Below are 8,064 nucleotides of genomic sequence, written 5' to 3'. Positions count from 1 at the left end.
CCACTTCTGTAAAAAATGTCATTGGTATTTTGACAGTGATTGCACTGAATCTGTAGATTTCTTTGGGTAGTATGGACATTTTAACAGTATTAATTCTTCCAATCCATGAGCACAGTATAGCTTTCCATTAATTTGTGTCATCTTCAATTTCTTTCATCAGTGTCTTATAATTTTCAGAATAGAGGTCTTTCACTTTCTTGGTTAATTTTATTCCTCAGTATTTTATCATCCCTTTAACATTATGTAATGCCCCTTTTCTCTTGTTACAGTCTCTGTTTTAAAGTCTATTTTGTCTGAAATAAGTATTGCTACACCAGCTTTCTTGTTCTTTCCAGTTGCATGGAATGACATTTTATATCTCTCCACTTTTTTTTTTTTTAACAGAACTGAAGTGAGTCTCTCGTAGGCAGCATATAGATGGGTCTTGCTTTTGTATCCATTCAGGCACCCTCTGTCTTTTGATTGTTGCATTTATTCCATTTACATTTAAAGTAGCTATTGATAGGTATGTACTTATTGCCTTTTTCTTAATTGTTTTCTGGTTGTTTTTGTTCTTGTCTGCTCCTTTCTTCTTCTCTTGTTCTCTTCCCTTGTGATTTGATGACTTTCTTTAGTATTATGTTTGTATTCCTTTCTCTGTATCTTTTGTGTATCTGTTATGGGTTTTTGGTTTGTTGCTACCATGAGGTTCATATATAACAACCTATGTATATAGCAGTCTATTTTAAGTTACTGGTCACTTAAGTTCAAGCACATTCTAAAAGCACTACATTTCTACTCCCCACCCCTCAATGTTTTCTGCTTTTGATGTCATATTTTACATCTCTTTATTTTGCATATCACTTAACTAATTATTTTAGATATATATTTTTTTATATTTTATAAATATAAAATATATATATAAATTTATAATATATATATAAAAATTTCTAATATATATATATTTTTTTGTCTTTTAATCTTATCAGCTTTATAGGTGGTTGATCCACTACCTTTACTGTATGCTTGCCTTTACCTGTGAGATTTTTTCTTTCATAATTTTCTTATTTCTAGTTATGGCCTTTCCCATTTTAAGGAATCCGTTTAATATTTCTCATAAGGCTGATTTAGTGGTGATGAACTCCTTTAGCTTTTCCTTGTCTGGGAAACTATATCTCCTTTAATTCTGAATGATAACTTTGCTGGTTAGAGTATTTTGGGTGGAAGTTTCTGCTGAAAAGCCAGCAGATAGTCTTATGGGGGTTCCCTTGTAGTAACTAGTTGTTTTTCTCTTGCTGCTTTTAAGAATCTCTCTTTATCTTTAACCTTTAACTATTCAATTATAATGTGTATTGGTGTGGGTCTCTTTGGGTTCATCTTGTTTGGGACTCTGTGATTCCTGGACTTGGATGTCTTTTTCCTTCACCAGGCTAGGAAAGGTTTCAGCCATTATATATTTTTTGAATATGTTGTCTGTCCCTTTCTCTATCTTCTCCTTCTTGGACCCCTATAATGTACATGTTATTATGCTTGATGTTCTCCCAGAGGTCCCTCAAACTATCCTCATTTTTTTAAATTCTTTTTTTCTTTTTGCTTCAATGGGTGATTTCTACTACTCTGTCTCCCAAATCACTGATCCTTTCTTCTGCATCCTTTAATCTGCTGTCCCCTCTAGTGTATTTTTCATTTCAGTTATTGTATTCTTCAGTTCTGATTGGTTCATTTTATATTTTCTATATCTTAAAGTTCTCACTGCATTCATCCATTCTTCTCCTGAGTTTGGCGAGCATCTTTATGATTATTACTTTGAACTCTTTACCCTAGTAAATTGCCTACCTCCATTTTGTTTAGTTCTTTTTTTGAGGTTTTTGTCTTGTTCTTTCATTTGGAAGGTACTCCTTTGTTTCTTCATTTTGCCTAACTCTCTGTTTGTTTCTATATATTACGTATATCAGCTACATCTCCCAGTCTTGAAAGAATAGCCTTATGTAGAAGCTATGCTGTAGGACCCAGTGGTGCAGTCCCTCCGGAGGTCACCAGAACCAAGTGCTCCAGGGGTATCACCTGTGGGGGCTGCATGCCACCTCTGGCTGTGACTGGGCTGAAACTGCTGTAGGCATGCTGGTAGGAAGGGTTAGCCCCCAGGCCAGCTGGCTGAGAGGTTCTGCCACAAGTGCTATGGGTATGCTGATGTGCAGGGCTGGCCCCCAGTGCAACTGGCTGTGAGGCCCAGCCATGACCGCTGCAAACACACTGGTGTACAGGGCTGTCCTCTGGAGCAGGAGCCCCTTTGAAGGCGCCGACCAGTGTGGGCATGTTGGGTGAGGCTGGTTCTTGGGGGAACCTTGGGTCAGGGCACATGGTGTTATCTAGGTTGATGGAGAAATGCTGCCTCTCAGCACCAGACCAGCTAGGTGGAAGGAAAGTTAAACAAAAAAATGACACCCACCAACACTTCCATACCCAGAGAAAGTTCCACCAGATCCCTGCCCCTTCAGCACACACCCTAAAATTAGTCAATGAACCTCCTTTTTGTGTGACCCAGGCACTTTTCAAGCTGCTGCCTCTGCACTGGGACTCAGAGCAACTGAGTTTGTGTATGAGCCCTTCAAAAGCAAAATCTCAGTTTCCCATATCCTTCAGTTCTCCCAGATAAAAGCCCCACTGATTTTCAAAGCCAGACATTGTGGGTCTCATCTTCCCAGTGCATGTTCCCTTGGCTTGGGAGCCCAACATGGAGCTCAAACCTCTCACTCCTCAGGGTGAACCACCACAGTTGTGATATCCCTCCCACTTGTGGGTCACTGTACCAAGGGTGTGTGTTTTGACTAGACCACATTTCTGCCCCTCCTACCTGTATTGATGTGGCGTTTGCTTTATATCCATAGTTGTAGAAAATCTGTTCTGCTAGTGTTCATGTCATTCTCAGAGATAGTTCTATATTTAGTTGTAGTTTTGGCACATCTATGGGAGGAAGTGAGCGCAGGATCTTCCTACTCTTCTATCTTGATCCAGGCACTGACTGTGAATTATTTTGCCTGATTTTCTATTGGATTGCTTGTGTATTTTTAAAATATATTCTTCACATGTTGTAGACACTAATCCACTGTCACTTACACATGTTGCAATTTTTCCTCCTAGTTTATGCTTTGTCTTAATTTTACTTATGGGTCTTTAAAGAACACTGCTCTTAACCTTAATATGGTTGAATTTAAAACATTTTCTTTGTAGCTTGTTCTTTCTATATATTAAGATAGTTTTCTACCCCAAGGACCTAATATTATTACCTTTCCTTCTAATAGTTTTCCTAGTCACATTAAATATAAATTTATCTGGAATTGATTTTTGTTTCTCGCTTGAAGTAGGGCTCCAATTTTTTTTATATGAATAAGCACTTGCCCCATCCATCAGCATTTATTGAATTTTTCTCCTTCCCCAGGTTATCTGCAGTGCCACCTTTGTCATAATTCAAGTTTCCAAAGACTCCATCTCTGGTCTCTCTTTTCTGTACTGCTTGTCAATTTGTCTCTTTCTCTGAAAATGTCCCAGTGTTTTAATTGCCATAGCTTCATAAAAGTTCTTGAAATCTAATAAGGCAACACCTTCCCACATCTTGGACTATTTTGGGGCTCTTGATTTTCAAAATAAATTTTTACAAATTAGCTTCTTAAGTTCCCCAAAAAGAAAAGGTGTGGATTTTGACTTTAATTTTATTGCCTTTATAAATCAACTTGGGAACAACTTATATCTTTATAACACACAGCCTTCTAATCCATAATGTGGTGTTTCTCTCCATTTATTTAGATTTCTTTAAGGCTTTCAGTAAAATTAATACAACTTTCTCCTCAAAGGTCTTGTATATTTTGGGGTGAGATTTATTCCTGACTAATTTATAATTGTTGATGCTTTTATAACTGGTACCATTTTTATTTTCTAACTCTGCAAAGCTGGAGGATAGAAATACATTTTATGTGTGTTGATCATGCATCCCAACACTTTGCAAAATCATCTTATTAATTCTAATAATTTATATGTATATATTTTGGATTTTGTACATTAATGATTATCATATTGCAAAAAATGAGAAGTATTTTTCTAATCCTTAGATCTTTTTTTTATTGCCTTACTGTATTCAGATATTAGGCACAGTGTTTAACAGAAGCAGTGGCAGTGGGAAACATTTTGCTATTCCAGTTTTTAAATGGAAAGTTTTCATGACTTCACCATTAAGTATGATGCTTTCTGTGAATGTTTTACAGGTACCCTTTATCAGGCTAATAAAGATTTCTTCTATTCTTGCTTTGCTGATGGTCTTTTTTTAAATAAAGAGTAGATATTGAATTTTATCAAACTTTTTGTCTGTAGTATGGAGATGGTCATCTTACGTTCCCCTTTAATAAGTAAACATGGTAAGTTAATTGATTTTTGAGTATAAGACCATCCTTACATTGCTGAGGTAAACCGAGTTTTGTCATTTTAAAATACTGCTGGATTCGTTTTGCTACCATTCTGCTAATGATCACTGCATCTATGTTCATGAGAATGCTGTCCTGTAATTTTCCTTATTATACTGTCCTTGCTCACTTTTGGTTTTAAAGTTTTGCTGGTTTGATTAAATGAGTTGAGAATTTTTTTTCTATAACTGAGGGTTTCATGTGAGATTGGAATTTATTCCTTGTTTCTTTGGGAGAAGTGTTGATAACACTAATGCTGGTACACGTGTCCAAGAGTTTCCCTATGACATTTTCCTAGAGAAGCCATTGAGGTTTAATTGTAATGATTATATTTTTCATTTCCAGAAGTTCTGTTGATCTTTCTCCAGTATGACTGATCTGTTTTTAATATCTCATCCTTTTCCCATATTTTAGATTGATATATTTTTTTAAACATACCCATTTTATGGTCTTTTATGTTTGTATTTTATTGTTTGAAGTTCTTGGAAATACAATCCTGCTTGCTATTTCTCATGTCAGTTGACTCTCATGTTAGATTGTTTCTTCGTGGTTTTGGAAATTTGAATTGAAATTTATCCTCAGCTTTATACTTGACAATTGTGATGTTCACAAGTTGGTAGCATGTCCCTCCAAAGAGATCTTGTGTTTGCTTCTGCACATACCAGCTGGTTACAGTTTTTATAATACTTTCTCACCTTGAGAGCTTCTATGCTTTGCAGATAGTGTCAATTTAACCTGAAAAGTCACTGAGGGTAGACCTGAGGGAAGTTCCCTCCCCTCAACAAAGCTCAGTAGAGACTGACAAATGTATTTTTCATGTCCCTGTGTTTTGCCAGTAGATTTTTGCTCTTCACCTATTTCATTTATACAGAGGCCAAAATTCCAGCTCAAAGACTCATGTGGGCTCATGTTGAAACTGAACAGGGCCCTACAGTATCCTCCTGGGTACAAAAGCCTTTCCATGACCCCCATATTTGTTGCTGTAGACCTCCCCTGACTTCCAAAAGGCAGATTCAAACAGTTACTAATTACGGAAGTTAGGGAAAGCAGAAACAAAGGAAAAGCAGTCAAGAAGTAATGGTACAGCTATAAAGCAGAGTCCTAGTCCTTAGTTCCTCCTGAAGGGATATAAATAACAATGTGGCATACATCTTTGAGTTGTTCTACAGGAAATAAGGCCCCCATCCAGGTGGAGGATGGTAACTTCAGGCTGAGCACAAGTACTAGATTCCACACTGGTTGGAACCATAAGGTTGATAACTGAGATTCCAGGAAATTCACCCTGTTAGCTCACCACCAATCAATCAGAGGAAGGTCACACACCCTGCAGCCCTCATCCCAAACTTGCTTTTAGAAACTCTTCCCTGAAAAAAAAAAAAAAAAAAAAACTCTTCCCTGAAAACCACTGGGAAGTTTGGGTCTTCTGAGCATGAGCCGCCTGTACTCCTTGCTTGGCCCTTGTGATAAACCTTTGTCTGTTCCAAACTCTGATGTTTCAGTTTTTTTGGCCTCACTGTGCATTGGGCACGTGAACCTGGGTTCAATGGCAAATGTGAGACCATTAAAACACAAGCTTCTTGTTTAAGGATATTAGCCATCATCTCTTTTTCTCTTTGGCCTGTAGATGTCCCTTACTTTTTTCCAAGCTCAACTGTACCTTTAAAAGGATGTTTTCTTTGTTCTTGTGTGCTTTTCTGTAGAAACATTATCAGGTTACCTAATGAATATCTTTAGGAGACAATCAGTGTGCCTTTCCTCAATTTGTGCTATACATCAGGAAAAACAAACATAAAAAAGAAAAAAAAAAGGACCCTCCTAAATGCATTTTACCTTATACACTCCTTTTCCCCACAATGATAGAGGGTCTATTATCATTGCTAAGAATTCAAGAAAGTGAGTCTGCACAATGTCTGAAATTTCCAAAAGTTAACTGTGACATACAGATATAGATACAGAAGCAAAGAAAGCAGAGTGATTCTACCTTATTTTTAGCCCTATTGGGATAAGTTCAGACCTCCCCAAAAGTCTCCTGTTTCAATCATTTATCTCTTATATATATCAAGTGGGGGATGGTTGTGGAGAATCATAATATGAGACAGGGAAGAGAATAATCTAAGGTGGACACATTTCCAAAAATAAGATTTAAACTTCTATAACAAAAAGTACAACAAATATTTCTAACAAATCCTTTGTGTTGCTTTTAAAGGATCAGTGCCGACTACTTACTATTGCTTTATAATGTTCCTTAATTACTTATAATTATCTATTCAATAGAGATGCACTGTGCATTTTCTCATTCTGAAAGCAATCTGTTTTTGCCTTAAGCCATATATAGTATTTTTCAGATACCTAGTAAATATGTTAGGTGCTGCAAATTAATGTTATTAGAATCCATTCTGCGGGGATATTTCCTAAAATTTGGTGGCAGGGGGTGGGGAGCAGTTGTACTTATTTCTCACTGGCATATATTTGAAATTTAAAATCATATTTCACCATGATAGCCCTTCAGATGTTTATTTGTTTTATTGCTTTTTAGCAAAACTTAGTTCCCCATAATTGTCACTGACTCGATTAATACTGTATATTTTGAAAATTGTGTGTTCATTATTCCCATTGTGAAAAAGTCGGGGTTGGTAAAGGAAGACAGAAGAGGAAATGAGAGGTATATTGAGAGTAAGGGGAAGATTTACAGACCGTGAACAAGGTCAGGAATTGTGCTTTGTGCTTTCACATATGTTTTATCCTTTGATTTCCATAGCAATCTTGTGAATCAAAAGTTACTCTTATTTTACAGATGATGAAAACAAGGCCAAAATAATATGTGACATACTTCAGTTCACATTTTTAATAGGCAGCATGTTCTCTGTCTTTGAGAATACAATGAGGTTTTTTTCATGACACCATAGCTGTCCTCCATTATACCAAACACTGGACTCAGTGCAGACACAGAATACTTTGTACCAAGTATATACAGTTCAGCAACAAACTCTAATAGGTGGGAAGGGATTGGGGATGACTGGTAATACTTACAGCACAAGCTGCATATTTGAAGCCAGAGACCAGGCCTGGCCTGGCCTTCAGATAATTCAACAAGATCCATTAAGTATCCCAAGACATTCTTTATCCACTGAACAATGTATACTGTTGAAAATAAGTAAACCTATTGTATCAGTTTCCTAAGATGGTTGCACCAAATTATCACAACTGGGTGGTTTACAACAACAACAATTTATTGTCTCACAATTCTGGAGGCTAGAAGTGTGAAATCAAGATGCACGCAGGGCCATGTTCCCTCTGAAGGCTCTAGGGGAGAATTCTCCCTTGCCTTTTTCTAGCTTTCAGTGGCACCCAGCAATCCTTGGCACTCATTGGCTTAGAGCTACATTACTCTAGTCTCTGCTTCCATTTTTATATGGTTTTTCTTCCCTGTGTCTCTAGGTCCAAATCTCCCTCTCTTACAAAGCCACCAGTCATTGGATTTAGGGTTATATTCTGAGGTTCTGGGGAAACATGAATTTTGAAGGGACACTAACCCCTATACCTATCAACAAAGTATTGTAATATTAACTATAAGTTCAGCATACTGTTACTGTCCACTATTATTACTACCTCTAATATGTCACCTTTCATT

The sequence above is a fragment of the Monodon monoceros genome, unplaced genomic scaffold (assembly GCF_005190385.1).
Source record: "Monodon monoceros isolate NGI ecotype Baffin Bay Population unplaced genomic scaffold, NGI_Narwhal_1 Super_Scaffold_22, whole genome shotgun sequence".
In the NCBI taxonomy this organism is placed as follows: Eukaryota; Metazoa; Chordata; class Mammalia; order Artiodactyla; family Monodontidae; genus Monodon; species Monodon monoceros.
This window is presented reverse-complemented; position numbering follows the sequence as displayed.